Here is a 7,583-nt window from a genome sequence, read left to right as displayed (position 1 = left end):
AGATAAAAAAATTCCTTCCACCCTTTGAGTTTTTTCCACACCCTGTCTTGAATATTTTGAAATACGATTTTCTTTGAGCCACCAATGTAAGTTGGTAGTCCAAGATATTTTTCGTGTCCATCGACAACCTTAAAAGATAACTTCATCTTAAGCATATTTTTCTTCTCACGATCAATGTTTCGGCTAAAAGACACTTCCGACTTCTCCATATTCAATTTTTGACCCGACGCCAATGACAGGCTAAAGTCGTATCACCTAATCAAAAGTAATTACCTAAGTCCTCTAACTAAAGTAGATAGGGAAGTAGGGTCGAATCCACAGGGAAACTGGTCTTTCTATTCCTAATTAATTATTATAATCCAAATTATTAAAGTAACCAATATTTGTTGTGATTATAAACTATACTACGAAGATTATGAGTAAAGAGAATAATTAAGGAAGAAATCAATAATAATAAAGCCTAGGGCATAGGTTCACTAATAAACAATATTCCAGGGTAAAACACAATAATCAATCATCAATGCATTAATTAATCAGATCATAAAGGGCTTTCGCTACGTATTACAATCACATAATTAATTTACCGGTATTAAATCTCATCTCTCGAATCTCGACCTAACCATTTATAAATTAATCTGCCTATTGAAACTAAGCCTAAACATCAATTCTCATCTCTCGAATCTCGAATCAATATTGCTAAACTCATACAATTAAACCTGGCCAAATCTAATTGCATAGCATATAAACAATCAATAGGAAATCAGTTAAGCATTAATGATCAACAATCATAAATTACCCTTTCATATTATTTATTAGATCCCCAAAAACCCTAGAAGGAAAACTACTCAGACATAATTAAAATTAAGCAAAACATAATAATTAAACAAGACATGAAAGAAAAATAGAATGAATAAAATACTGAGATTAATTAAGAGAGAAATCGTACCAAGACGGCGGAATTACAATAGAGTTGAGGAACAAGAAAGAGAATAAAAGTCTAGAGAGAGAAAGTTGAGTAGAGAGAAGGAAGAGAATAAAAACTAGAGTAAGAGAATTATATAGAAAAATCTACAATTTTGTCTCCTAAAATTGCATTAATACTAAGCAAGAAGATTTCCGCTAAAACAAAAGTAAAACGGAAAACTAAACTCCCTAAAGAAAACACGCGCCCGGTCGGGCAGTGGCTCGCCCGACCGGGCCCGCCTCCCTTGCCTTAGATATCTTCTCGCGCCCGGTCGAGCGCGTGATCCGGGCGCGGGTCCCTTCAAGGTAATGCTCTGCCCCGCCCGGCCGGGCGCGCCTTCGGGCGGAGCTCTAGTGGTCCGGGCGAGGCTTCTTGGGCCTCAAGGCTCTTCCTTGGGCTCACCAACTTGGCCCAAACGCCTCATATCTCCAAAACTGAGCCCTTAGTCACCGATTTGCTACCTCCAATCGGTCTTGGGCTATCGAACGTGGTCGCGGTCTTTCAATACTTGTAGATGCTCCTCGAAAAACCCGGGAAAATGCTCCAAGTACGCAAATTCCTACAAAACTCAAGCAAAACTACCAAAGCACTGGAAAACACAAATCAGTAATAAAAGTGGCTCGTAGGAGCCAAAAACACTACTAATTACGACCAAGGGACGGGGATAAATATATATATAAAATGAACACATCAAACTCCCCCAAGCCAAACCTTTGCTTGTCCCTAAGCAAAGAGCTCCTCAATGAACAATAAAACATGCCTCACCCCAATATAAAAATCAAGCACAAACGATTCAAGGCAAATCAAGTGAGCATGCTTCAAAACCAACCAATCCTATCCATCTAATCGCCCTTCCTCCCCAACAATTGTCAAATAGAGCAAACCACAAGAGCATATAGAATTCAAGACTAGTGCTCACACACTCAACTCTCATTTATGTGGCGAGTAAAAGATGTACTCGATCGCTCTCCATCCCAACCCCTTTAATGTGAACAGTGCCCTCCCAAACTCACAACACTCGTGTGTTTGAAAAGACATACACTCAACCCTATAGTCGACTCGGAATATGTCAAATCATAACTTGCATTGATAAACAACACTTTCACATTTACACAACTCTATGCACAAGGTCGGAAGGTCTTTAAAGCTTGTAATGTAAGGCTAGGGTAAAGGGTAAGATAAATTTGGGAATATGTGAGAGAAAAGCCTTGCTAAAAGGGAGCCATATCCTAATAAACCCATGACCAAATATAATGATCATACACATCTCCAACAAAACTAACTCCAACACAAATCCACCAAATATACTCCAATCATAAAAACCAAACTCAATACTTACAAAATTCACTCATAAAAATATGATAATATAAACTAGAGCGAATAAACAAAATCAAACTCAAATATTTACAATGATACTCAATTTTTTTTCTTTCTTTTCTTTTGATCAACCTTCACTTAGATAATTTGAACATCAAGCACTTTTTTTCTTTTTGCTCTTTTTTTTCAAATTTTTTTTTTTTTTTTTAGAAGTTCACTTCCTTTTTTTTTTTTTACTTTTTTCCTTTCTTGAACTTCTTTTTTTCTTTTTCCTTTTCATCACACTTTTATTTTTCAAATATATACACAATAAAACTCATCAAAATAAAAATATGATCAAGAACAAAATACTTCTCAAACCCCACCCAAATTGTGCAAATAATGTGCACACTACAAACTCCCTCACCTCACTCACTAATAGCTCCCCCAAGCCAAGCTTGGGACTAGTAACCAATGGGGCAGACATGGCTTATAATGTGGCTAAAAACAATAAAAAGTCAAGGCAACAACATGGGTAGCAAGAAGGGAACAAATGTACCTAAATAAATCTGAAGGCTACCTAAAAGAACAAATGCCTTCGTCCTCCACATGTGCATAATATTGAGTCATGAAACACTACTCATCGTTTCAAATCAATACTCAAATTCATTGACATACCAGGAACTAAACACACATTCCTAACCAAATCAACTAGTCAAACACTATATTCACAAGTAGTTGGGCAAAATTGACGCATGTTTAGGAATCCAAGTAACTAAACTTCAAATCATGATCAACTAATCCACAATGCTCAAAATCAAATACCAAGAATCAAAACAATTTTTCTCAAGTATGGGGCACAGGGAAGCATGATTTACAGTTCATTGGTTCGTATTTTATTTTATTTTTTCAATTTTTTTTTTTGTATTTTTCATATAAGGAAAGCAATAAACTAATCTAAAAAGCAATAAATCTAAACTAACAAAACACACCAAAAATAAACAAAAATAAAGAAAAAATATATACCAAATCCAAAAATCTCCCCCAAGCCACGATCGGACAATGTCCTCATTGGCTCGAAAGTAGCCCAGCTGGCTACTCATCCTCATCCTGGTCCATCCGAGAGGACCCACCTGCTCCACCACTGGAACCTGCACCATCTGCACCAAAAGAGCTACCACCAAAATAGTTAGCATGAAAAGTCCCCCCCGGCGGTCCCCCAAAAGGAATGTCCTGGCCGTACCCATGGAACGAGGAATAGTCTGTGTAAATACCATGGGCAGTGGGATCCCTATCGTATCCCTGAGGTGGGGGCTGGAACCAGTCTGGGTAAACAGCATCGTCGGGAATGTTGCCCCGACGAGCATAATCATCATAAATGGGGTAGAGTCCCCTACCCTGGTTCCTCTCTAGGTAGCCTAGCCTCTGGTCGACAGAACCAATCATCTGTCTGAACTCGGTCTGGGTCTGCTCTATGCGACCTATGGCCTGGCCAATACTCTGCAAGTCCCAAACTGGGTCAGAGTCACCGTGAGGGACGGAATGGGACTGTCGGGGTGGTGATGGTGGCTGTGGAATGGGTTGAACTACAAGCTGTGGTTGGGCCTGGGCCTGCTGTGGATCCTCACCTCTAGCATGGGCAACTAACAGGGCATAAGTGTAGGACTCTTGCCCTGGGGGAAAGGCTGTCAGGTCTGGGTTGGGCAAAGGAAAAATGGGCAAGGGTTGTTCAGTCCCTGTCCTAATGCACCAATGGGTGACCTGGTTCTCGTCTACCCGCAACCACCCAAGCTCCTCAAGGTACCTAGAGGTCATGTAGGTGTCGGGTCCCATGTTAGTCATCCGGTGGGGTCCACTCTCTACAAAACCGGCCTTCTTGATGGCTATCCTAGTGATAAGGCCACCAAGACGGATGGGGGTAGTGTGGTGGTTGCTGGCCGTAGCATGCCTACCTAGGTGGTGGATGATATACCGGGCTATGTTCAATTTCTCATACCCAAACATGTAATGGCCAATTACAGCTAGTTCATTGGTCTGACAGTTATGGGGTTCATTCCTACCTAGGAAACATACACCGGCAAATCTTTGCCACATTTTAGGGACGGGGTGGTGGATAGGCCTAGCACTAGCATGTTGTGCAGAAACATGAGGAATACCAGTCAAAGCTAAATACACATCCTCCATTTTAAACTCAGCATGCCATTGTCTGTTTAATTCCGGTTCCAGTTCAAATAATTTACAAAATTCCGCAAAAGTAAGAGTGATGTTTTTATTGTTAAGCCTAAAAATTAATTTTGGACCACTTTTATGGTTTTGAATAACAAGAGAAGACAAGAATTCACAGGTTAATTCACGGTATGTCGAATAATGCATATCTACAAATTTGCGCATACCAATATCATTCAAAAATCTCTTAACAAAGCCATAAATACCTAAATCCTCTAAAGTGGGACAGTGTAACCACCGTGAGGGAATTACCTCTCGTCCGTAGAGCACCTCCAATTTCTCCCGTTGCTCCGCCGTCGTGATCTTGATCGTCGGCCACTGAGGGAGTTGAAAAGCCGGGTCATATTGTTGGGATGACCCGCTTGAGCTTCCCCCGAGAAAATTCCTCGCCCTTTTAGCCGCCATTATGAGTGGTCAAAAATTAAATTTCGTGGAGTTTGAAAATTTTTGATGTAGGAGTGTAGAGGATGAAGAGAGGAGTAAAAATATGTGAAAAGTTTTGGATTTGGGTAAGAGATGAAGGAGAAATCTTAGAGAGAAGTCAGAGAAAAATAAGAGTTTTAGAGAGAGAAAGTGAAGGAAAAGAAAGAAAATGAAGGAAAGAAGAAGAAGAAAGGAGAAGAAGAAAGAAAAGAAAGACGGTGGAATGGGGAAGATTGTCGCGCCCAGTCGGGCGATCTGATTGAGCCGTTATTTTTTCCCACTCGCGCCCGGTCGGGCGCCAATACCGCCCGGTCGGGCGATCAGTTCTTCTCCAAAATTTCTTCTCGCGCCCGGTCGGGCGTTCCTTCGCCCGGTCGGGCGATTATTAAACAAATTCTAAGCCAAATCTCGCGCCCGGTCGGGCGAAACTCCGCACGGCCGGGCCAAATAAATGCCCGTATACGTCAACTCTCGCGCCCGGTCGGGCGAAGCTCCGCCCGGCCGGGCCCGAGAGTAAGGTTTGACGATTCTACTTTCTTTAAATTTGGCTAACTCTTTTCCTGTAAACTGTACCAAAAAACTCATAAAACTCATTAAATTCCCTCCTCTCTCCTCTCATAAGAGAAAGAAGAAAAACAAAAATAAAAACAAGTAAAAATACGGGTTGCCTCCCGCAAAGCGCTGGTTTATCTAGGTCCCGCACGACCTACTTACCATAGTTTTCTCAAGGTGAACTGGAACTAGTTAGGTGTAGTAGTTCAACTGCACCAATTGTAGCCCCTTCGTGATATATCTTAAGCCTCTGACCATTTACCTTGAACTCATTACCATGCTCGTCAAACAACTCTACAGAACCGAACTTGTTGGCCCTTTTCACTGTGAAAGGACCCGACCACCTTGACTTCAACTTTCCTGGGAAAAGTTTAAGCCTAGAGTTGAACAACAACACCTTGTCATCCTCTTTGAATTCTCTCGGAAAAATCATCTTGTCGTGCCATCTCCTAGACTTCTCCTTGTAGACTCGCGCACTATCATAGGCCATCAACCTAAACTCATCAAGCTGGTTAAGTTGTAGAAGCCTCTTTTCTCCCGCTAGCTTAGCGTCCAAATTGAGCTCTTTAATAGCCCAATATGCCTTGTACTCTAACTCCACCGGAAGATGACATGCTTTACCATACACAAGTCTATAGGGAGTGGTACCTATAGGGGTCTTAAATGCGGTTCTATATGCCCAAAGGGTGTCATCCAACTTATCGCTCCAATCTTTCCTAGATTTTGCTACCACCTTCTCTAAGATGACCTTAATCTCGCGATTAGACACTTCGACTTGGCCACTAGTTTGGGGATGGTAGGCTAGCCCTGTCCTATGGTAAACACCATACTTCTTTAGGAGGGTATCTAACTTCCGCTCATGAAAGTGGGATCCTCCGTCACTGATTATGGCTCTAGGCACTCCAAATCTAGGAAAAATAGTTTTCTTGAAAAGCCTATGGACCACCTTGGCATCATTGGTAGGAGTGGAAATGGCTTCTACCCACTTGGATACATAATCTACGGCGACTAGTATATAACGGTTCCCTCTAGAGGAAGGGAACGGTCCCATGTAATCAACACCCCAAACATCAAAAATTTCTACTTCCAAAATCCCAGTTTGAGGCATCTCGTGCCGCCGCGAAATGTTGCCAGTCCTCTGGCAAGAGTCACAAGCCTGCACAAAAATGTTAGCATCCTTGAACATGGTGGGCCAATAGAATCCTGACTCGTTTATCTTGGCCACTGTTTTAGAGGGACCATGATGTCCTCCATAAGGTGAAGTGTGGCAGCTAGTGAGAATACCATGTACCTCCCATTCTGGGACACACCTGCGAAATAATCCATCTGCACACTCACGAAACAAAAAGGGATCATCCCAAAAATAATGTTTGACATCATACAGGAATTTCTTTTTTGGTTGGTAGGACAAGTCAAGAGGTAGAGTACCACCCACTAAATAATTTGCAAAATCGGCGTACCAGGGGTGTTGCTCTACAACTGCATACAGGTTGTCATCAGGGAATGAATTATCTATAGGGAGAAAATCCTTACCCTCATCATACCTGATTCGTGACAAGTGATCTGCCACAACGTTCTCTGCACCCTTTTTATCCCTTATTTCAATGTTGAAGTCCTGGAGCAAGAGAACCCACCGGAGTAGCCTAGGCTTTGATTCAGCTTTGACTATCAATTACTTTAAAGCTGCATGGTCAGTAAAAACAATAACTTTAGAACCAACTAGATATGATCTAAATTTTTCTAAAGCACAAATGACAGCTAAAAACTCCTTCTCCGTAGTGGCATAGTTGACTTGAGCCTCATCCAAAGTTTTACTAGCATAGTAGATAACATGTAAAACTTTGTCCTTCCTCTGTCCAAGCACGGCTCCTAGAGCAAAATCGCTTGCATCACACATGATCTCGAAAGGAAGATTCCAATCGGGAGCACATATGATGGGTGCCGATATCAAAGCCTGCTTAATCCTGTTGAAAGACTCAAGACACTCATCGGTAAAAATAAAAGGGGCATCCTTAAGTAAAAGTTGAGTCAGTGGTTTGGCAATTTTAGAAAAATCTTTGATAAAACGGCGATAAAACCCCGCATGGCCCAAGAAACTCCTAACTCCCTTAACATTAACTGG

Source organism: Chenopodium album, chromosome 10 (genome assembly GCF_948465745.1).
Source record: "Chenopodium album chromosome 10, dcCheAlbu1.1, whole genome shotgun sequence".
Classification (NCBI taxonomy): Eukaryota; Viridiplantae; Streptophyta; class Magnoliopsida; order Caryophyllales; family Amaranthaceae; genus Chenopodium; species Chenopodium album.
This window is presented reverse-complemented; position numbering follows the sequence as displayed.